The 22,981-nt window shown below is 41.2% G+C and overlaps 1 pseudogene; it reads left to right on the forward strand.

The window, feature by feature from the left end:
• Window positions 1-4,650: 4,650 nt before the first annotated feature.
• On the forward strand, window positions 4,651-5,199 carry LOC118996249 (serpin H1-like; annotated as a pseudogene).
• Window positions 5,200-22,981: the final 17,782 nt, after the last annotated feature.

Below are 22,981 nucleotides of genomic sequence, written 5' to 3' on the forward strand. Positions count from 1 at the left end.
GGAAGTCCCTACTCCCTTATATACTAAATGCACACAAAGCCAATAGGGTGCCAAGATAACCGTGTGATTCTGTGCATGTAGGCCAATTCTCAAGGTTATGGGAATACTCCTTATCAGGAGCAGTGAGGGAACCTGACTGACACTATTTCCCCTATCTTCCCTTTCCTTTCTACCAACTGTAGACTTTCATTTTGTTTTGTTTTATACTTTCCTTTCATTCTATCTATTTTTTCTATTATTTTCCTTTCATTCTATCTGTGTTGCCAAAATAAGGCATGCCTCTTTTGAACCAGGAAATATATAAGGCCCTAGCATGTTCAATGCTAAAATCTTTCTAGGAGACCCAAACTACCTTTACATTTTATGCAATCAACCCACTTTTCAGACAGCCTTAAATATTTTTTAGGAGTTAGAAAAGATGATCTTACTTAACAATGAAACTACTGTAAATATTCCAGTCAAGATGGTAGCACAGGTAAACATGGCTCACCTCCTCACACAACCACATCAAAATGACAACTAAATGATAGAACAACCATCATTCAGAAATCATGCTGAATGGAAGTTATCCAACTATGGAATTAAAGAAGAAACCACATAGAGACTGGTAGGAGAGACAGAGACACAGAAGGGGCTAATTCCACAGCCATGTGTGGCAGATAAAAATGGGAAAGATATCTCACACCAGGTCCCCCAGTCCAGGGTTCCAGGGCCAGGAATATTCATCTCCATAACTTCTGGCTGTAAAAAGCATCAGGAATTGAGCTTGTGGAAGACCAAAACTTCTGGAGTCCCAGGCAATTCCTCTTAAGGGGACACGCACAGATTTACACACTCACTCCCTCTGAGCTCCAGCAAGAGGGCAGCAAGTTGAAAGGCATTAAAGACTTATGGGGAGGAAATAACTTGGCCAGCATCAGGGTAAGAGCTAGGAGGCTTTCTCCCAGACAGAAGTGCTACCAGAAGCCACAGACAATTTTCTGAACCCTCCCTCCACAGAGCCACAGAGCCACAGAGCCACAGAGCCAGCAAGCAGGTGCCATGTCTTAGACTCCATCAACCTGGCTCCCAGTGTTTGCACCATCCTGGTGATTCCCTGAGGCCCTGCCCCACACAACTTTCAGGCCCAGCCAAGCTGTTTCCAGTGGCTTTTCCATATGAACGGATTGTTTTGGCCCATGCTTCCAATTTTCCTAAACTCTCTCAAACAAGCAACATCTGATATCAGCAAGCCCTGTACCTCTTGCTAAGTTGCCTGAGGCACAGAATGAGCAGCAGCCAGCCTTAATTCACAGCTTGGCCTCACCTGGGCACCTCCAAGCCCAGTGCAAGTAGCAGCCATCTGCAGATCACTCTGTAGCTTATGCTGGGTGGCCCCAGACAGAACACAGGCAATAGCTGACCTTAAATGTGCTAGGAGCAATCAAAGCTCAACTACAACAGGAAAGTGTACACAGCCTACATCAGATACACACATTGAGTACCCACCTTGGGTAGTAGGTGAGGTTGTGCCATTGGATCCTACAGGATACCTACTTATATTAGGCCACTCTACTAAGCCAGAAAGACATAGAAAATCTATTTAATACATAGCAACAAACACAGGGAGGCTGCCAAATGAAGAGACAAAGAAACATGGCCCAAATGAAAGAACAGATCAGAACTCCATAAAAAGAACTAAACAAAATGGATATGAGCTATTTACTAGATGCAGAGTTCAAAACAATGGTTCAAAGAACAATCAATGAACCTAGTGAGAACCTGAACAGCATAAAAAGATCTAGTCAGAAACAAAAGATACACTAATTGAAATAAAAAACAATTTGCAGGAAATCAACAGTAGAGTGGATGAAGCTGAGAATCAAATCAGCAATTTGGAATATAAAGAAGCAAAAAAACCCCACAAAAAACAAACAACTCCCCCTAAAACAATCAGAACAGCAAAAAGGAAAAAGAACCCCCCAAAATGAGGATACTGTAAGGAGCCTCTGGGGCTACTCTAAGCATACCAAAATTTGCATCATGGATGTGTCAGAAGTAGGAGAGTAAGAGCAAGAAATTGGAAACATATTTGAAAAAATAATGACAAGAAACTTCCCAAGCTTGGTGAAGGAAATAGACACACGAAGAGGAGGAGGGGGAGGGGGAGGGGGAGGGGGAGGGGGATTCCCTGAGGGGGAAGCCTCATTTTGGGGGGTTCCTTTTTCTTCTTGCTGTTCTGATTGTTTTAGGGGGGGTTGTTTGTTTTTTGTGGGTTTTTTTGCTTCTTTATATTCCAAATTGCTGATTTGATTCTCAGCTTCATCCACTCTACTGTTGATTTCCTGCAAATTGTTTTTTATTTCAATTAGTGTATCTTTTGTTTCTGACTAGATCTTTTTATGCTGTTCAGGTTCTCACTAGGTTCATTGATTGTTCTTTGAACCATTGTTTTGAACTCTGCATCTAGTAAATAGCTCATATCCATTTTGTTTAGTTCTTTTTATGGAGTTCTGATCTGTTCTTTCATTTGGGCCATGTTTCTTTGTCTCTTCATTTGGCAGCCTCCCTGTGTTTGTTGCTATGTATTAAATAGATTTTCTATGTCTTTCTGGCTTAGTAGAGTGGCCTAATATAAGTAGGTATCCTGTAGGATCCAATGGCACAACCTCACCTACTACCCAAGGTGGGTACTCAATGTGTGTATCTGATGTAGGCTGTGTACACTTTCCTGTTGTAGTTGAGCTTTGATTGCTCCTAGCACATTTAAGGTCAGCTATTGCCTGTGTTCTGTCTGGGGCCACCCAGCATAAGCTACAGAGTGATCTGCAGATGGCTGCTACTTGCACTGGGCTTGGAGGTGCCCAGGTGAGGCCAAGCTGTGAATTAAGGCTGGCTGCTGCTCATTCTGTGCCTCAGGCAACTTAGCAAGAGGTACAGGGCTTGCTGATATCAGATGTTGCTTGTTTGAGAGAGTTTAGGAAAATTGGAAGCATGGGCCAAAACAATCCGTTCATATGGAAAAGCCACTGGAAACAGCTTGGCTGGGCCTGAAAGTTGTGTGGGGCAGGGCCTCAGGGAATCCCCCTCCTCGGGGGGGGGGGGGGGGGAGGGGGAGGGGGAGGAGGAGGGGGAGGGGAGGGGGAGGAGGAGGGGGGAGGAGGAGGGGGAGGAGGAGGAGGGGGAGGAGGAGGAGAAACAGAAAATAGTCTAACAAAAAAATGGCACGACATACGTTTCTATCAATAATCATCTTAAATGTAAATGGCTTAAATGCTCCTTCCAAAAGACAGAGGATAGCTGAATGAGTAAGAAAATAAGGCCCATACATATGCTGTCTCCAAGAGACCCATAACAATGCAATATCTCCCCTCATCCCTCCCACCACACAAATTTGATGGAAAATACAAACATACAAATTCAAGATGTTCAACAAACTCCAAACACACACAAAAAATACTTAAAATGATACCATGGCACACTACAGTCAATTTGATCAATAACAATGATAAAGAGAACAGCCAGAGCTATAATGACATATTAGGAGCAAACAAACAAAAATCAAGGTGAGGTTAGACTTCTCATCTAAAACAAAGTAAGTGAAAAAACAGTGGTGCCATCCAAAGTACTTCAAGAATAAAAGAACCATCACCCCAGACTTCCATACACAGAGAAAACATCTTTAAAAATTATTTTAAAAACCAAGGCAAAGCCCTGATAGATGTGGCTGAGTTGGTTGGGCATCAACCCACAAAGTGAAAGGTCGCTGGTTCAATTCCCAGCCAGGGCACATATTTGGTTGAGGGTTTGGCCCCATGTTGGAGTGCATATGAGAGGCAACTGATCGATGTTTCTCTTGCACATCAATGTTTCTCTTCCTCTCTTTCTCCCTCCCTTCCCCTCTCTCTAAAAATAAGTAAAGAAAATCTTTTAAGAAAACCAAGGCAAAATGAAAAAAATTTTAGACATATAAGCGAAGAACAAATTCATCACTGATGAACATGTAATATATATAGTGCAGTACATTTTGCTTCTCTCTAAAGGAAAATGATACCAGATGGAAATATTGATCTACACAAAGGAGTAAAGAATAATGGAATTGATAATTACATGAGTAAAATCATGTAAAAATTTTCATAAGTAAAAGATTTTCATAAGTAAAAATCTACTAAAGAATTTTAAGCAGAAGCAATTTTAAAAATAGTATAAAGATTGTAAAATACATAAAAATATATTTACTACCTCTTAGTATTTACTACTTACTTAGCTATTTTCTCTCTCTTCTTAACATCCATCAGAATTCATGATGAATGTCTCATGGTGTGTGTACAACTTTGATTCTACAACATCTGTAAATTTAATGCCTAATGCTAATGAAAATTTCTAAATGAGCTTCTGCTTGGGTTCATCAATATTTTATGTATTTTACCAACTATGAAATTAATATTCACAATATTCTCACATTCTTATAACACTGTGAATATTACACTCATATCAATTATTTGTGAAAAATAAAACCATAACTAAAATATTTACTGACTAAAAGATCTTGTTATGTCAGCTACAACATGGGATGAATCTCAAAATAATTATGCAGAGTAAAAAAAATTAGTTTCATTCAATAATGAAATTGTTATCTCCTTTACTAGGATTGCACCAAATTTTGTCACAATGGTGCACCAGGCAGTCCTCTAGAACTACTATGACGATTAGAGACAGAAGTTGCAAATCATGGAGATGCCCCTGGCCCACAAGCTCTTCAGCTTCATCATCATGCCCTACCATGTGGAGCCCCTTGAGTGCCTTGAAAAGATGCTGACTAAAGAGCAGCTGAAGATCTGGATGGGCAAGATGCAAAAGAGGGCTGTTGCCATCTCCCTGCCCAAGGGTGTGGTGGAGGTGACCCGAGACCTGGAGAAACACCTGACTGGACTGGGTCTGACTGAGGCCATCGACAAGAACAAGCCAGATCTGTCACTCACGTCAGGCAAAAATGACCTGTACCTGGCCGGTGTGTTCCATGTCATTGCCTTCAAGTGGGATGCAGAGGGCAACCCCTTTGACCAGGACATCTATGGGTGTGAGGAGCCGTGCAGCCCCAAGCTTTTCTCCACTGACCGCCCCTTTATTTTCCTGGTTTGAGACTCCCAAACTGGCTCCCTACTGTTCATTGTGCACCTGGTCCAGCCCAAGGGTGACAAGATGCAAGACAAGGTGTAGGGCTCTAGGGTAGGTGTGGGATGGCAGGAGGCAACTGAAGGCTCCTGAGACACATGGGTGCTATGGGGGTGGGGAGAGCTGAGGTACTGACCTTGGATATTCCATGGGGTATGTGGATAGGGGAAAAGTAGGCTTCCTGTGTGTCTGAGCAGATCTTCCTAGAGTTCACTCTGCTTGGACATGGACTTCCAGATCCCATGATGCTGAGTCCAGCCCCACATCCCATGGGACCTGGGCAGTAGTTGTCATGCCCCACCCTCTAGTCCTCAATCAGTATTTATATTTATAGCCAAGTGCTTTCTCACTTGAGACAGAATCAAGCTGGGGGTTTAGCCAAGCCCTCATGGAATGTGAACCCTCCTTTCCTGACAATACCACCACCTCAGCCCCCACCCCAACTCTATGCAAATCTCCTCCCAACTCCACTCAACTGTAAAACTAGGTGCTGCTTAACACCTCTAGCCACAGTTGGGGGGATCAGGAAATACTTAGTGGGGTGCAACTGGGCAGACGCTGGTCAGGCATCATGGGGATGAACTTTTTCTTCCATTAATAGATTTTCAAAGATGGGGAGGGATGTTAGAAAATGAGCCTTTGTTGCTGTCAAACCCAAAACTTATTTGTACCATTATTTTTTTCAATAAAACTTTTCCACTGGAAAAATATTATAGCTGAAATATTAGTTCAATATTGTTTTATCATAACTAGCAATTAAATATGTTTAAAATGTTTCACTTATTCAAATAAATTCTCTGTGAAAGTGTTTCCATATCATGTAACACAGGTGCAGAACAGCAGGGAGCTTCAGGTCCCAAAAACCTAGTGTGCAAAACAGATGTGTGAGTAAAACTACCTAGCAACCTCAAATAATCTCACATACCTGTTCAAATGCAATTAATTTTGCACTTCATGAATATGATTTTATTTATTTCATTTTTTATTAAGTATATTTTATTGATTATGCTATTAGAGTTGTCCCATTTTTCCCTTTTACCTCTCTGTCTGGTACCTGCATTACTTGAAGCATCCCCCTGCGTTAGTTCATGTCCATGAGTCGTACATATAAGTTCTCTGGCTTCTCCATTTCCTATACTATTCTTAACCTCCCACTGTCCATTTTGTACCTACCAATTATGCTTCTTATTCCCTGCACCTTTTGCCCCATTCTCCCCCTCCCTACTGATAACCCTCCCTGTGATCTCCATTTCTGTGACTCTGTTCCAGTTCTAGTTGTTTGCTTAGTTTTGGTTTTTTTTTTTTAAGTTCAGTTAGGTAAAATGTTCAAAGTCCTTAGAGAGATCTATTACTCTGCATTAATTTTACACTTTTGTACAATGATATACTGATGATGAAGTGGAGCAGTGAACAGAAAGCAGCTCTGCAGAATGGCCGTGGTGGTGTTTTACAAATTGCATTGCTCTGCACAATTAAAAATGGTCATTGTTCAATGCCAGGCCAGCTGACATGAAATCTGAGTCTGGTTTCTAAGACCCAAGCAAACAAGTGATAATTAGTTTTGAGGAAGTAATGTATATCTTTGGTCCATAAACCTGTGAGGGCTCAGCGGGGCTGGGAGGAATCTTTGGATCTGGAAATCAAACCAGAAAAGAGGCTGTCATAGTATATGTCAGGTTCCACTTCAGAGAATTTTGGCTACATGAACCAGTGACTCATGGAGGCCTATGAGAACTACACCTATGGAAGCCACGGCCCAAGTTAAGTGTGTACTTCTCCACTAGTGCTTTCTAACAGGAAAAAGGGGGGGGGGAAGAACAGGAATGAATATCTATTTATACTGAATGTATATAAATATATAACGTTATCCTTTGCCCTGTAGTCAGAGAAAATTGGGCAGTCCTTGTGTTGTAATGTGGGGGAGCAGAGACTGTCACCACAAAAACAGACTTTGGGGGATAGTGATTATTTAAGTTGGTTATTTTGAAGGAACAAAAGACTGAGGAAGACATGCATGCTGATGTTCCCCCTAAGTGTCTACAAGAATTTAGAGAGAGGACCTGCCTCCGGAAGTGAGCTATCATCACAGACAGCTATAGTTTGACACGAACAAGTTGTGACACACAGGGAGGAGCCTAACAAGGCCCTTTGCTGATCAGAGCCCTCTGTGTTCCATTGTCAAAGATGGCCCGGCAAGCATTTGTTTCCCAAGCATTTGCTTTCCATCGCCTAGTGAACGGCCTTCTACACATTGATGTCCGGCCACTACTCTCCTTTTTCCTTCCCTCCAGGATGGCATGTACACCTCAACTGCCTGCCTGGTTTGTCCCAGGGCCCCATATTCTTATGGAACCCCACAAGTACATAGGTAATGATTTTGGTTCTTTTCTCCTGTTAATCTGTCTCATGTCTATTTAATTCTTAGGCCAGTCTGAAGAATCAAGAGGGGAAAGGGGGGAAATTTCGATTTGCAGCCTCTCCCACATCCCACAATGACATCAAGTCCAAAATTAATATTGCATTGCTCTGCACAATTAAAGATGGTCATTGTTCAATACCAGTCCAGCTGACATGAAATCTGAGTCTGGTTTCTAAGACCCAATGACATCAAGTCCAAAATTAATATGGAACTAAATTCAAGTCCTCTTTGAAGGTATTTTGATTAGCTGGCACCAGAGCTTCCAATGTCTCCAAGTGCTTTAGTATTCTGCAGAATTGTGCTGGCTTATGTTACGGTCTAACATGACACTTCTTTTTTTTTAAACAATATATTTTATTGCTTATGCCATTACAGTTGTCCCATTCCCCCCTTCATTCCCCTCCACCCTGCACATCCCCTCCCTCATTCCCCCCGCTTTAGTTCATGTCCATGTTTCACAAGTTCTTTAGCTTCTACATTTCCTATACGATTCTTGCCCTCCCCATCTATTTTCTACCTAGCATCTATGCTACTTATTCTCTGTACCTTCTCCCCTGCACCTTCTCCTCCTCCCACTCCCCTACTGCTAACTCTCCATGTAATCTCCATTTCTATGGTTCTGCTCCTGATCTAGCTGTTCTCTTAGTTTGCTTTTGTTTTAGGTGTGGTTAATAACTGTGAGTGTGCTGTCCTTTCACTGTTTGTATTTTTTGTCTTCTTTTTCTTAGATAAGTCCCTTTAATATTCCATATAAGAGCTTGGTGATGATGAACTCCTTGAACTTGACCTTATCTGAGAAGCATTTTATCTGTCCTTCCATTCTAAATGAGGGCTTTACTGGATAAAGCAATCTTGGATGTTGGTCCTTGCCTTTCATGACTTGGAATACTCCTTTCCAGCCACTTCTTGCCTGTAAGGTCTCTTTTGAGAAATCAGCTGGGAAGTCTGATGGGCACTCCTTTGTAGGTGACTGTCCCCTTATCTCTTGCTGCTTCTAGAATTCTCTCCTTCATTTTAATCTTGGCTAATGTAATTATGATGTGCCTTGGTGTGTTCCTTCTTGGGTCCAACTTCTTTGGGACTCTCTGAGCTTCCTGAATTTCCTGGAAGTCTATTTCCTTTGGCAGATTGGGGAAGTTCTCCTTTATTATTTGTTCAAATAAGTTTTCCACTCGTGGCTGTTTCTTTCCCCCTTCTGGTACCCCTATAATCCGGATGATGAAACATTTAAAGATGTCCTGGAGGTTCCTAAACCTCTCCTCATTTTCTTGAATTCTTATTTCTTCATTCTTTTCTGTTTGGTCATTTTTTCTTCCTTCTGGTCCACTCCATTGATTTTAGTCCCAGTTTTCTTTCCAACACTATTGGTTCCCTGTGCATTTTGCTTCATTTCACTTAGTGTAGCCTTCATTTTTCTCATCTAATTTGCAACTAAAATCAACCAGTTCTGTGAGTATCCTGATCACCAGTATTTTGAACTGTGCATCCAATAGGTTGGCTATCTCTTGGTCACTTAGAAGTATTGGCTCTGGGGCTTTGAGGTGTTCTTCTACTTGAGCCATAATGTTTTGGTCAGGTCACACCTGTTACGTATGAGGGGCGGAGCCTTAGGTGTTCACCAGGGTGGGGCAACCCATGTTGCTGGGTTGTGACACTGTATGTGCAGACAGGGTCAGAGAGGGAGCAGTGGTGCTTGTTCTGCTCTCTCTCAGATTTTGGTCCCCCCTGCCGCTTCCCACAAGCAAATTGGGCCTTTCTGGTGCTGGATCCTGGGTGGGTGGGCTTGTGCACCATCCAGGACCCTGTGGGTCTCTACAACAAATTCTCCTGTGAGGCTGGGAGCCTCTCCCACCACCTGAACCCCTGAAAGTTTCTCGATTTGGGGCATTAACTCTCATCTCTGGGGCCCTGGGTTGCAAGGTCCATCTCACTGCTCGATCCTCTGCCTGGTTTATCTGCATGTGAATGTGTGACCGCAGTCAGCCAGCTACCTTGCACCCTCACTGCGTCTGCCCATTGCCACCCCACACCTGGGACCTGCCAACAGCCATCTGGGAGCCTGGGTCCATCAGGCCAGTTTTTCCTCCCATGACCTCTGTCCATCAGCTGCCGACTTGGCCCCTCTTACTGGTCTGGATGAATGGTTCATTGTTGTTGGACTTCGGTACAGTTCAATTTTCTGTCTGTTTTTATTGTATTTTTGTTTCTAAATCTTTGTTGTCCTTAAATTTGGTTGTGTGAGGAGATACAGTATTTCCACCTACACCTCCATCTTGGCCAGAAGTCAACACAGTTCTGAAATTGCCACCACATTATGAGAATTCCACGGGTCACGATGTAACTGCCAAATCAGAGAATTCCCATTCCCTTAGGGAGTTCATGGTTAAAACTTACTTCTGATTTTCAGGAAAGGCAAAATCTTAATGATAATACATTTTCCACACTTTTGAGCCAAGGTTGATGTACCACACCAGTACCTAAAGCTTTCCTCAATCCACCTCATTTCAAAACCTTTAACTTGTCAAACACTGGCTAACATTTATCTCTGTAGGTATTGTTCATAAGATGGAATTAGTTCTACTGTCTGTAAATCCCTAATCACACAACTGCCACTTCTTCTAGGAAATTAGGCACAATTAGAAAGCAATAAAGAAACAGACTTTTAAAAAGATTTTATTTATTTATCTTTCTTTAGAGGGGAAGGGAAGGAGAGAGGGAGAGAAATGTATGGTTGCCTTTTGTGTGTCCCCTGCTGGGAACTGTCCTGCAACCCAGGCATGTGCCCTGACTAGAAGAAACAGATTTTTAACCTTAAAACTCAACTCTCAGTTTAGATGGGGTAATATATCCCTAACTGTACTCTAATGTTTTAATGAGTGATTCTCACTTTTCTGTAATTCTCAGCACAAATTAAAATACTGATTTTTAAAAATGTTTGCAATTACATTCAAATTTGCCAGACACTTATATTTTCACTTCTGAATTCTTCATAAGAAAATTATATGAACCAAAATGACATCCATGATTGCAATCAATCAGACTCATCTGATAGCCCTGGCTGGTGTGGCTCAGTGGATTGAGCCCTGGCCTGTAAACAGAAAGGTTACTAGTTCGATTCCCAGTCAGGGCACATGCTTGGGTTGCAGCCAGGTCCCCAGTTAGGGGTGTGGGAGAGATAACCAATCAACGTTTCTCTCACACATGGATATTTCTTTCTCCATCCCTTCCCTTCTCTCTAAAAATAAATTAAAATTTTTTTAAAAAGGCTCTGCCATCCCTATTTAAAGAACAAAACCAAACTCATTCACTATTCTACCCGTCCTCCTGACACCACCTCACAGGTCACCCACAGGTTCTCCCTAATTCACCCAAATGAGCCAGGTCACTTCACTCACTGCCCAGCAAGCGTTCAGTTCTAAATACCTGTATTCATGGGGAGGAACACTTTAGCAAAACATTTGAATTTATTTTACATGTATTGGTGAGAACTCAGAAAGCGAATTCAGTATTGCTGATTCTATTTTGTTGTCAGACACTGGAAGCACTGGGATGGCTTACCTTTGTTTAAGGAAAACAAGCTCAGCTACAGAATCATATTTCAAACCCACATTCCCCAAGATAATCCATCTCTTCACGGAAAACTGTCTTTTTCCCAGCTAGCTTCTATTGTCAGAAATTGTGGCCTTCAATTATTTTCATCAAGTGTAATGTAAGAATTTATTTTGAGGTTAATACTGCATACGTCTGAGTTTGGAGAGTAAGGCCATGTCCTTGTATATGGAGAATGCCCCAAAATGGTGCTGTTCTTTTTTGCAGGATCAACACCAAAACATTTCCAGAGGTATCAAATGATATATTTAACTTCTTAGAGTTAGTCTGCATGTGGCAAACGAACTGGGTCACTGAAACCATTACTGAGGGAGTTGAAAGTGTTTTCTTGGCTCCATTGCATTTTGACCTAAATCCATCAGTGTGGGATGAGTTTTCCACTACTCCATGAGATGGAGACACAAACAACGGCAGCAAAAAGAATTCAGAGTCTAATTTCAATCACGAAAATGACTACCTCTTTTTCAAACAACGAATATCAAAACTAGCATTCTTCACGTGCAAACAAATATTTAAGGCAAACAGCGCTGTCCTTTACAAAACGAACAACAGTGTAGACAGATGCGTGCTGCGCAGCACAAAGGGAAGTGCTGCACAAGAGAAGCACCTATTGTACAGACGCATCGTAATCACACTGGAAACAATACAAAAATTTTTACAGATTTTATTTATTCATTTCTAGAGGGGGGAAGGGAGAAAAAAGAGAGGGAGAGAAACATGATCACTGCCTCTCTCAATGCCCCCCACTGGGGACCTGGCCCACAACCCAGACATGTGCCCTGACTGGGAATCGAACTGGTGACCTTTCGGTTCACAGGCCAACACTCAACCCACTGAGCCACACCAGCCAGGGTTGGAAGCAACACAACTTAGAACCCTGCTCTTTAGGCCATTTATGAATTTAAAAAGTACAGTCGCATCCTAATTTTAAGCACATAAATGACCCAAGGTAACCATCCAAATTAGTGATGCAACAAACTCTAATGACCAAAGTGCAGATCAATTTTGCCAGAACCTTGGAAAATTCTGGTTGCCTCTAAGTATCAGATAGGGTACTGATTTTCAATCCATGACAGTTTTGTTCAAGTCTTTTGAGTAGCTTTGTGTTGATGTTAGAAGAATATGCACCCTTTTCTCACTAACAAATAAAGGGGCACTTTAGCTGCTTCACTGAATTCTATCTTAGAAATTTGGTGGAAATGCAATGTATCGTCTAAATACCATAAAATATGGCATTTCTTTTCCACAAAAATAAAACCATGGTATACAGTGCTTAGCAAACAGCGTTGCTATTACAGCATGTTTCAGTTTTTAGAAAAATGGAAAGACCACATCACTCCTAGTAACTGCAGTTTCTTACCATATGCTATGTTAAAAAGCTTTCATTAGCATTTGGTGATGTCCGATATATCTAACAGACACAGGTATTTCTCAATAGTAATCTCTAACTATAGTACTTCTATAAAGTTGTGATGAGTTTGTTACACTGAACATTGTTCCTTCCCCATTCTTTGGGTAAAACCTAAAAATGTTACAATTTGGAAAACTTGGCTACTTGGAAAAGCAGGAGAAAGGAAACCCACACTAGGACTAACTGGGGTGATCTTCCTCTAAGCAACTAAAAAGCTTTTCATGGGTTTATGGTAGCTAATCATAATCCAAGAGAAGATCAGCCAGTCACCCATGATCGGTATTGAAACACCCCCTCAGGAAATAAATATGGAGAGATACCACTGGCAATCCAGTGCTCGCCCACCAGTTCCCTGTTAGCCAGCTTCTTAAATGAGATCCCTTTTGTCCCCCCACAGAAGTCCAAGTTCCATTTCCTCCTTTACAGAACTTGGCACATTTTGATTGTTTCATCCATTTGTTTCACAGAAAGGATTTCTTTCATCACTTTACCCTCACCATCTCTCAGCCCAGTGCCTGGCATACTGACTGGCCAATTTTAGACCAGTTTCACGCCTACTCCCTGCTAGGAAACCAATGAGTATGCTTCAGGGAAGTTAACTCCTTGGGTACATGTGAGAAGACAGGTAAGAGGACAGAGGTCATTTGTACCTCTGTGTAAGTCACCTAATGGTGCTAGGAACAGACTCCAGGTTGCGTTCACAATGCAGCATGGCAGCATTTGGATGAACATTTGGTTTAGGGACCCTCAAACATGATGGCAATAACATCCTCTTGGATGGAAACTTAAATTCTTTTGTGGGGGTTCCTTTCTATGCATAGATAGGACCCAGAGGTCCCAACTTCTATTTTTTAACATCTTTTTGCCTAATAAACGTATTTGGAAAAGACAGAAATCAGTATTTGTGACATCATCTTGAAACATGGCTCATTAAATGATCATTTCAAACCGCATAAGTTAATAACCTGGTAAAGACAAAAATAGTCTCCTGGGAAGTTTCCCTTATTCTGTGGGAAACATGACGCCACATTTTTATAGGATGTTTTGTTTTGTTTTCTTAATGGGAGTCTTTGGTGCCAAAGGCAAGACTGAAATAGATGAAAAAATTGATCATCTACTAGTATCTCAAAATCCCACACAAATATAGGAACAATAGGGGTAAGAAAAGGTGTCCTTGTCTAATTCTCACGGGAGATGATCAGGCACTTTGTCAAGACTGGTAAAGATTTAAATGTCAGTGGCTATGACATGTGAGGGTGAAATTCTGCTTAGGGAAAAGTCAGTCTCTTTTGGTAAAGAAATATTTAAAAAAAAATAAAGCCAGGATGCAGTAATAAGTTGACCTAGTGAAATTTATATTCATTTAATCTACGTAAGAAGCTTATATGGCTGGCTCCCACATACTTTTGGGATTATTTTTCAACTTAAAATTAAGTAGTTGCTTTGAATGCTCTACCACAAAGAAACCGAAAGAAAAAAATCTTTGTTGATTTTTAAGGACCAGCAATGGTAACACCATAAATTTGATGATAATAAACATGTAAAACTTAACTAGCTTATCAACATGAGTCTATTTGAAGACTCACAATTCTGTGTGAAATCTAATTTTGGATGATGACATCATAAAAAGTGGACATCTATTTCATGTGTAGGCCTTAACCTCTTCATCTAAAATTCCATGACAGTATTCAACAATCCTGCAAACACTAACAGATTANTGGGGGGAAGTATGTATGGAATCATAGCCCGAGAATCGGGGTTGCAGTTGCCTCTGGAGAAGAATTGAAGGGAACTGAATTGGGCAGAGATTGACATGAAAGGGCTCTTTGCTTTGTTGAAATGTTGATGGTTCATTCCAGTAGCTAGTTGGGGGCCTTGGACAAGCTCACCCTGGGCCACCGTGATAATGCCTCTGAGTGCTGGGCTGGCTTTCCTGTAGACATGGGGTGAGTTCCTATAGTCACCCACGCTGGGCAAGCAGGCTGCCCTTACTGTACAGGCAGCTGTGATTTCTCTTGCTTAAAGCAACATGGTAGCCAAACATTTACCTCTGTAAGAGGCCTGGAAAATATAAAATCATGACTGGAGGTCAATTTCCGATATTAAATACTTAATAGAATAGATGCCACCAAATGTTAGGTCAGTGACTGCTTGTTTTGAAGAGTGTACAGGGCAGGGGAGAGTTGAAGGTGGGAGGCCAGCTGGGACATACTGCAGCTTGTCCTGGTGAGAGACAAGTGGGGTTGGACTGAAGAGGAGGCTAAAGAAATGAAGACATGGGCAAATTCTACTGGACTTGGATGAATCAAGATTTACTTATGGACCAGAGGCAAGTAATGACAAATGACAACAATAATGCAGTTTCTAGTGTTTGAAGTCAATTGCCTGGGTTGAAGGTGTTGCTATTTATTAATCGGGGGACCCCTGCAGGGAGACATGAGGGGTGGGGAAGGCCCATTACGTTGAATCTGAGATGCCCATCAGATGTCCAAATGGAAATGTCATGCAAGTAAATGAACAGAGCTCAGGTTGGAGGTCAGGGGTGGAAATACACACAGGGAGACATCAGTTATAGGTGCCTTTGAGGTCATGGGACTGGATAAGCTCACTACATAGTATAGAGAGAGTATGGCCCAGCCAGCCCCAAGTGCAGGTCAGCTAACACTAGGGGTTGGGTTGAAGTATTGGAACAGCCAGGCGGCTGCTGGTCCCACTGGGACCATGACGCCCTTCCAGACTGTGGACACCTGTGTCTCCTTCAGAGTCTATCTCAGACTCAGCCTGTTCCTAACGTAAAGTGGCCCCTGCTTTCTTCCTGCATGATGGAGAGAGGAGTTAGTCTGTTACCTTGTCTTCACAGCTGCGGGTAGAAAGAAATTATTCCCCAGTTAAAAATAAAAGATCTCGCAAAGAAATTATAGATGTTTGTTTTTCATGTTCCCTTTTAAAAACTCCGCCTCCCTCTCAGTACACTGTTTGTGACCATGTGAAATCTGTACCCATGTTAATCCCTAAGGTTGTCCCTGCCTGCAAAAAAATAAAATATGTTTCTTCTGTGCCTGGTGTGCTTACAAAGATAAAAGTTAAAAATTGCTTATTTGTGCACCTCATCAATATCACATGGCTAGCTTGAGTCTTTTTAAAGTTTGCTGATTGCTTTGAATAGTTACTAATCTATACACAAGCTTACCTACACAGTAATTGCCTTTCTTGACCTTTATTGCCTGGGTTCAAATCCCAGTTTGGACACTTTTTAATTGTTAAATATAACTATAAAATTTGGTTGCTGAGAGGTTAAATGAGTCAATACTTGACAGGGCTTACCATAGTGCCTAGCACATAGAGCAGACAGGTGATTTGTAAGCCTCCCTTACCACCATCATCATGGTCATCGTCATCATCTCCTCATGTCTTAGTTCCTTTGTGGTGTTCATGCTTTGGGGAGAGTTCATGTCTACACTTTGCCACTGGAGGTCTCTCTTGCATTTCAACCAACCATCACCCTGCATCTGAGGAAGGAAAATTCCTTCATATTTGTCAGGTGCTGCCAGGACTCAGGAGGGTGGATGGCTGGCTGGCTATTTCTGCTACCCCAAACTCAGGCCCAAGTCTAGAGGTGAGTTTCCTGTGACAACTGTCTGTGTAATTCCCCATTTGTCTCTACCAGCCTTCCCTTTAAATCATCCCCTGGAACACTTTTTGCTTACTCTGCCCACACCCAGGTGCCTGAGCCTCATCTTTCCATCCTGAATGACATTCCACTACTCAGAGGTGGGAAAGAGTGAAAAGATGAGATACTAATCCTGACCCCACCATCATCTGGATGTTTGGACCTAAAAAAGAGAGGAATGTGTAGACTGAAAGCAGAGGATGAGCAAAAGGGCTACTTATAACATACAAATTGATAAATTACCATGCACTTTCCAACAGATATTTTCAAGCTTTGCTGTACATTAGTACATCCTAGAAAGCTTTTAGAAGTCTCAATTCCTAAGCCACATCCCATGCCAATTGTATTAACCTCTGGGGCAAGACCTCAATATCCCTGGCATTGAAAAACCATGCAAGTAAGTGCCTTGCTACCCAAAATGTGTTCTATGGAGCAGCATGGCAGAGAACTTGAGAAGAACTCAGTTACCTGAGAACTTGTTAGCAATGCAAAATCTCAAGCCTTATCCCAGACCTACTCAATCAGTGTCTATGTTTAAGAAGACTGAAGGTGATGAATATGATGAACTGAGAAGTACTCTTTAGCATTCTGGTTGTCAAACATGGCTGCACCTTGGATCACCTGGGGCACTGGAAAATAATTCTGATGCCTCTATTTAACTCACTTGATGGTATCTTGATGTTCTCCGCTTCCACCTACTCCCATTTTTGTGCATGTGTGATCAGTTGGAGGGGGAGGCAAAATGGTTTATGACAGCAGAAGAGTATTTTATGTTATTTACAGTCACCCCCAGTAGAGAATAAATAGAAAATCTTTAGGCTATGTATAGTGTTAACCATAATCTTCAATCCAACTTGCCACTTTTAATAAAGGATGGACATAAGATAAGTCTCTTGTTGGGAAGAGAATGTTTGTGAGTTGGGTCTAGAAAGCAGTGAGGTTGTGGGCAGTCAGATTTTGAGGTAAGGTGAGAGTAAAGAATAGTAACTAGGTTTAGCATGTGAGCAAATAGAGTTAATCACTACAGTAATAGAATTCAGGAACCTGTAAGGTGGTCTAAGGTCCGAGAGATGTGTTGTGAAGTACTTACCATTGTATAGAACAGCTGTTATTTACAATAATATTAGAGCAACATTCATGTGACAGACTCTATGTGATCTGTCTGAATGGGGGTTATAGAGCTTTGGGTAGTGTGCCAAAGGAAAACAAGTGGCGTGAAATATAGAAAATTAGCAATACACTGTGGAGGAAAGAACAGGGGAAACCTGTCAAATAATACAATATAACCAGCCAAGACTAAGAAACCTATACAGAAAGAGGAGGAATACAAAGATACTATTAAAATATAAGAGAAGTGAGAATAATAAAAAATAATACAACTATGCAGCAACTTGAGGCTTCTCTGCTATAGCAAAGTGAAATTTGTCTCTCTGTCTCTGTTGTCGAGATGCCCCCTCTTTGGGTACCACTATGGTCCTTTTGCAGTTCCCAGTTATTTGTGTCTCTTGTGGGTAAAAAAAACAAAGCAACAAGCAAACACACACACACACACACACACACACACACACACACAAGGCAGGAGAAAAGAGGAATAAGGGAAAAGTTTTGAAGAAAAGAAGAAGGACTAAAACAGGAAAAAAGAAAGGAGAGGAACAAAGTATTGAAAGATAAAGCAATAATAAAATAAAAAATATATAAGATTACTTAGGAAAAAAGTTGCTGAAAAAACTAAAAACAAACAAACAAAGAAAAAAAAAACGCCTTCCCTTGTTGGTTTCAACCTGTCCAAACCGGTTTTTCTGGTTGCAGGAGGACCTCTCTGTGGGCTGGGATGCAGGCATGCATGCTTGTGCACGTGCGCCAGCCAAGCTACCATACTGGGATGTGGGCGCCTGCACACTGGCAGGCTGCCTGGGTCCCACGGGATCTGGCACAGTCCTTCCCAGTCCTATGGCTGGACTCAAGTGTTCCCGCCCCTCCTCTGAATGGCTGCCGGGCTGGGTGGGAAGTAAGGCAAGCTGCTATCACAGAACACCTCAGTTCACTTTCCAATGAAGTCTTCTCCACAAAGCCTGCCTCTCAGCCCAGCCCAATCCCCAGAAGACCGGCAATGACAGTGTCCTTCTCAATTCCCCTAGGCTGGTGGGCTGGTGGGCTGGTGACCACAGAGTCTGCAGTTGAACATGGCCCTTTGTCCTTGTTACCCTTTAGGTAACCTTAAGCATACAGGTCTTTGCCCGGTATTGCCCAGCCTTGCTTAGACGGGGAGGGAGGAAGTCAGTTATCTCCCCTGGACTCTGTAGCAGGCCCACAGCTCCCACAGAGTCTTTTGTAGACCCGCTGGGTGCTGGACTTCTGGAGTTCCCTCCACAGCAGGCGCCCCGGCACTGGTTCCAGACTGAAGCCTCTGTATCTCGGCCACGGCCGTTAGGTTCAGGCCGAGGGTGCCGGCCATCTCCGCTTTGTCTTTACTCACATTCCGGAGTCCATACTGACCTGTAGCTGTCTGGTCCCTCTGTCACACTATCTGGTCTCTTATTTTCATAAATGCTGGGGAAGTGTTGGTTGATTGTGCTGTTCCTCAGTAGATCCGCCAGGATTTTCTACCAGGGATATGGAAACTGGAATCGCTCTGTCCTACTCCGTTGCCATCTTAAATCTCTCCAGTGTGCCTTTGTTAATTGAAGGCCATCGGTCATCCTGCTTCTAGGAGCATCACAGTGGAACAATGCCTGACTAGCCTTTCTGACTGATTCTTCATAATTACATATTCATCAAGGAGGTTGTTTAAAGTGAATTTATTTTTAATTTATTTTAAAGTTGCAATCTATTCCAATCATTTTTCTAACTGTGAAGAATCTGAATTTCATTAATATGCAAAGCTATTGCCTTGCCTGAAAGGACTATACCCCTTCTCTTCTATCTGTATTTCAACATTAATTTTTTGTAATGGTTTTGGCCTACAATTTATTATATATGATATTAAGTATGCCACATACAATGAGATTCATTCTTTTTTTCTGTAGGATAATATTCTGCATGATTTTTATATAAAGTTTATTGAGAAGTAAACATTCCAATTTAAATACATTTTAGAACTAGAAATCAAGAAATAAACCTAAATGAAACATTCTAGGGAAGGAACATTCATGCAGTTTTGATTTTTTTAGCCAAATAGTCATTTTTTTCCAAAAAATTATATTGAGTCCTGTGAAGTGTCCTACACTATGTATGGCACTAGGAATATAAGGTGACTGGAGCATAGTTTCTTCTCACAAGTATGGTGGAAAAGACAAATACATAGATGCCTTCAATCTGTTCAGGTAAAATCTAAAGTAAACATAAAGCGATATGTGGGTCCAGGAGAGCAAAGGGGTCTGAAGTTTACCTGAGACTTAGGAAATATCCACTGTGGAGATACCAATGAGTTGCAAGATAAATTGGAATTCTATAAGTGGAGAAGAAAGGAAAGGACATTTTAGCTACATGCATTTGCTGCAGAGGGGCCAATAGAGAGGAGTGCATGGGGGTATAGTTAAAGAAAGAAGACCCAGAGGAAGAGAGGTGATGGATTATCTTACGTATGAGGAGGGATATTTTTTTTTCATTTCAAGAAACTATACAAAAACTCTTCCCTCAAATGTAATCATTGATCACTTTTCAGTATTTGCCCTGTTTGATCACTCTGTAGTACTTAACAGTGTTGACCAGTTCTTCCTTCCTTGCCTTAAGGAAGGAAGGCAAGATGTGTCTATGGAGAAATATACAGACCTAACCATCCCCCTGGTCTCTTCAACTCTTGTTTTATATATACTTTCCCTAGAGTTCAACTATATCCATAGCCAATCTTAGTGTCTCTTTCTCCCTCTCCCTTCCCCCCCACTCAGAAGCTTCTCTTGAATATGAGACTTGAGAAGCCACCTGAGAAATATCTCCCTCTGGATGTTCTCAGAAAACTCAGACTCAACAAGTCCCCAAGTGAACTCACTGTAAAGCCCTCAAACTCTTCCTAGATTTTCCATACCTTCCTATAGTCTCACAAGTAATAAATTTCAGTCCTAGACTTCTGACCTAACAATTTCTGTAATCTCTGTACCTATCAGAGATTCTTGGTGACAAGCCATAAAATATGACACAGGCTAATCAAAACAGAACTGCTAAATAAACTTGACTCAACCAGAAGACAAAATGAATTTAAGTTTGCTCTTGATATGTCTCTTATATCATATTATTTTCACCAGTAATGGAAAAACGGAAGCAGCTAGCAGGTTCATCATTAATGACAATCTTTCTTAACAATAACCCTATTCCCAACAGCAATTCATTATTAATTATCAATGAGAAATAGTTCAGCCCTGGCTAGTGTAGCTCAGTGGATTGAGCGCGAACCACACCATCGCGGTTCGATTTCCAGTCAGGGCACATGCCTGGGTTGCAGGCCAGTTCCCAGCAGGGGACTCACAAGAAGCAACCATACATTGATATTTCTCTCCTTCTCTCCTTCCCTTCCTCTCTAAAGATAAATAAATAAAAATTAAAAAAAGAAATAGTTCTGTTAGCAACAACAATTCATCATTAAATCATTTTGAAGTTTGGAAAGTAGGCCTGGAAACGTTTTTATAGAGAGCTATTTGGTTAAATTTGTTTTATTTGACTCTAACTTGTTAGTTTCTGATCAAGCCTTAAAGAGGCTCAAGTATCCTATTTGAATGCCCATGTTCTCATATGACTTCACCTTTCTTAGGCAGCCTAATGATGATCAATCAGGAATGAATAATTCTATCAAATAATTTTTTCAAATTTTATGCTAGCTTAGTAGGAGGAAATGCAGGGGATGGGGTGGGTAGCAAGTAAGACCTCCATCAGAGTGAGAATGTTTCTTTGAGAAAAACAATGACAGCCACATTTTTCAAGATACCTTTTATTCAGCTAAATTACCTCAGCAGAGGAGAGAGCAAGGGACTTGAGTGGGGAAATGCAGTCTCTGCAACTTCAGTCAGAGCCTTGGCAAATGCACTCCTTGGGTCATTATCATTGCCTATTCCATAAGTGAGCCCAAAGAGATAAAATCAGGCATGTTAAGCAAACATTTCTGCAACCAATTAAAGGACTCAGGTTATGCAGACCACAGTTTCATTCAGCTCGTGTGTTTTTGAATCTTGAGATAATACTTTGTGAGTTCCTCTGTGAGTTCTCTTCATATAAAGAGATGTCTATGCAGTGTTGGCTTCCTAGGAAAGAGACTCAGTAGGTCCCATCAACAGTTACCATGCAAACACTGCAGACTGTAGGGCTTGGAAAGGGCAGAAGGCCTGGAGAGACTATAAAAGCTGAATTACACTGGCTGGCACTACAAGGAACCATACGTTATCCTAGCTCATGCCAAGTTTTTATTTGATGCAGTTCACAGAGAGACCTTAGGTGGGTTTCCCTGCCATGCAGACTTTCCTGCTCCTTATGCTGTGCTGAACATGTCTTGCTAAGAAACCTAGAAGACCCAACATAACCAAATGTCAAAGACGTTATTACCAATAATGGATAAACTAACATCATGTGACTCCTGATGTGGTACTCTAAGGAGGAAACAAAGCCATTCCTGTAGTATTTCTGCTAGGAAAGTACACAAACCAAATCTAACTATGAGGATACATCAGATGAACCCAAACTGAGAAACTCCTACAAAACAGCTGGCCTATATTCTTTAAGAATGACTGTGTCACAGTGTCTCAGAAGACAAGGGGAGACTAACAGGTAGTCCATATTAAAGGAGGCTAGAGAAGCATGACAACTAAATACAATGCATCAACTTGGATTGCATCTAGGAGAAAAATAGAATTTCCAGAAAGGCAATGTGGAGATCACTAGTGAAAATTGAATTTGGACCATATCTTATATAATAAATAGCATTGTAAATCAATGTTAAATTTCCTGAACTTGGTTCTTATACTTTGGTTTTGTAAGATAATTACCTTGTTCTTAGAATGTATATGGTGAAATTAGCTGCATCCATCTGCCTCTTCAACCTGAAATAATTTAGCATGTATGTGTGTGTGTTTGTACATACATATAATGCACATGTGGAAAATGTTAACAATCAATATATCTAGATAAAAGGTAAAGGTAGGGAGTTATTTATACCATATGTACAATTCTGTAAATTTTAAATTATTTCTCAATAAAGATTAAAAATATCACTTATTATTTTATTAAAAGTAAATAACAGAGAGAAAGTTTTTAAAAAAATATCCTTATGCCACAGTAAAGAGCATAGAACTGATTACTGCTAGCTCCAGCAACAAATAACTAAGTATTGTGAGACAAAGTCACTAAATCACTCCTAGACTCAAGTTTCTGTAAAATGCAAGAACTAATCTAGGTAGTCTCTAGGATAGATTCTTGTTCTCATACTCTATAGGATGTCTCTTTCCATACCTTCACTCCAATGAGACACTAAGTCATAAATTGATTTTCAACTGTATTCTTTGTTTTAATTTTTTAAAATTTATTTAATTATTTTTCAAGTACAGTTTTCTGTCTATTACTCCCATCCCATCCCACCCCTCATGCTCCCCCACTACCTCCCATTTCCACCCTTCTCAGTTGTTGTCCATGTATCCTTTATATAGGTTCCTCTAAATCCCTCCCCTATTTCCCCTGAAATTCCCTCCCTTCTGGTCACTGTCAGCCTGTTCTCTATTTCAGTGTCTTTGGTTATATT

Source organism: Sturnira hondurensis, unplaced genomic scaffold (genome assembly GCF_014824575.4).
Source record: "Sturnira hondurensis isolate 20B ecotype Veracruz unplaced genomic scaffold, ASM1482457v3 Scaffold0011192, whole genome shotgun sequence".
In the NCBI taxonomy this organism is placed as follows: domain Eukaryota; kingdom Metazoa; phylum Chordata; class Mammalia; order Chiroptera; family Phyllostomidae; genus Sturnira; species Sturnira hondurensis.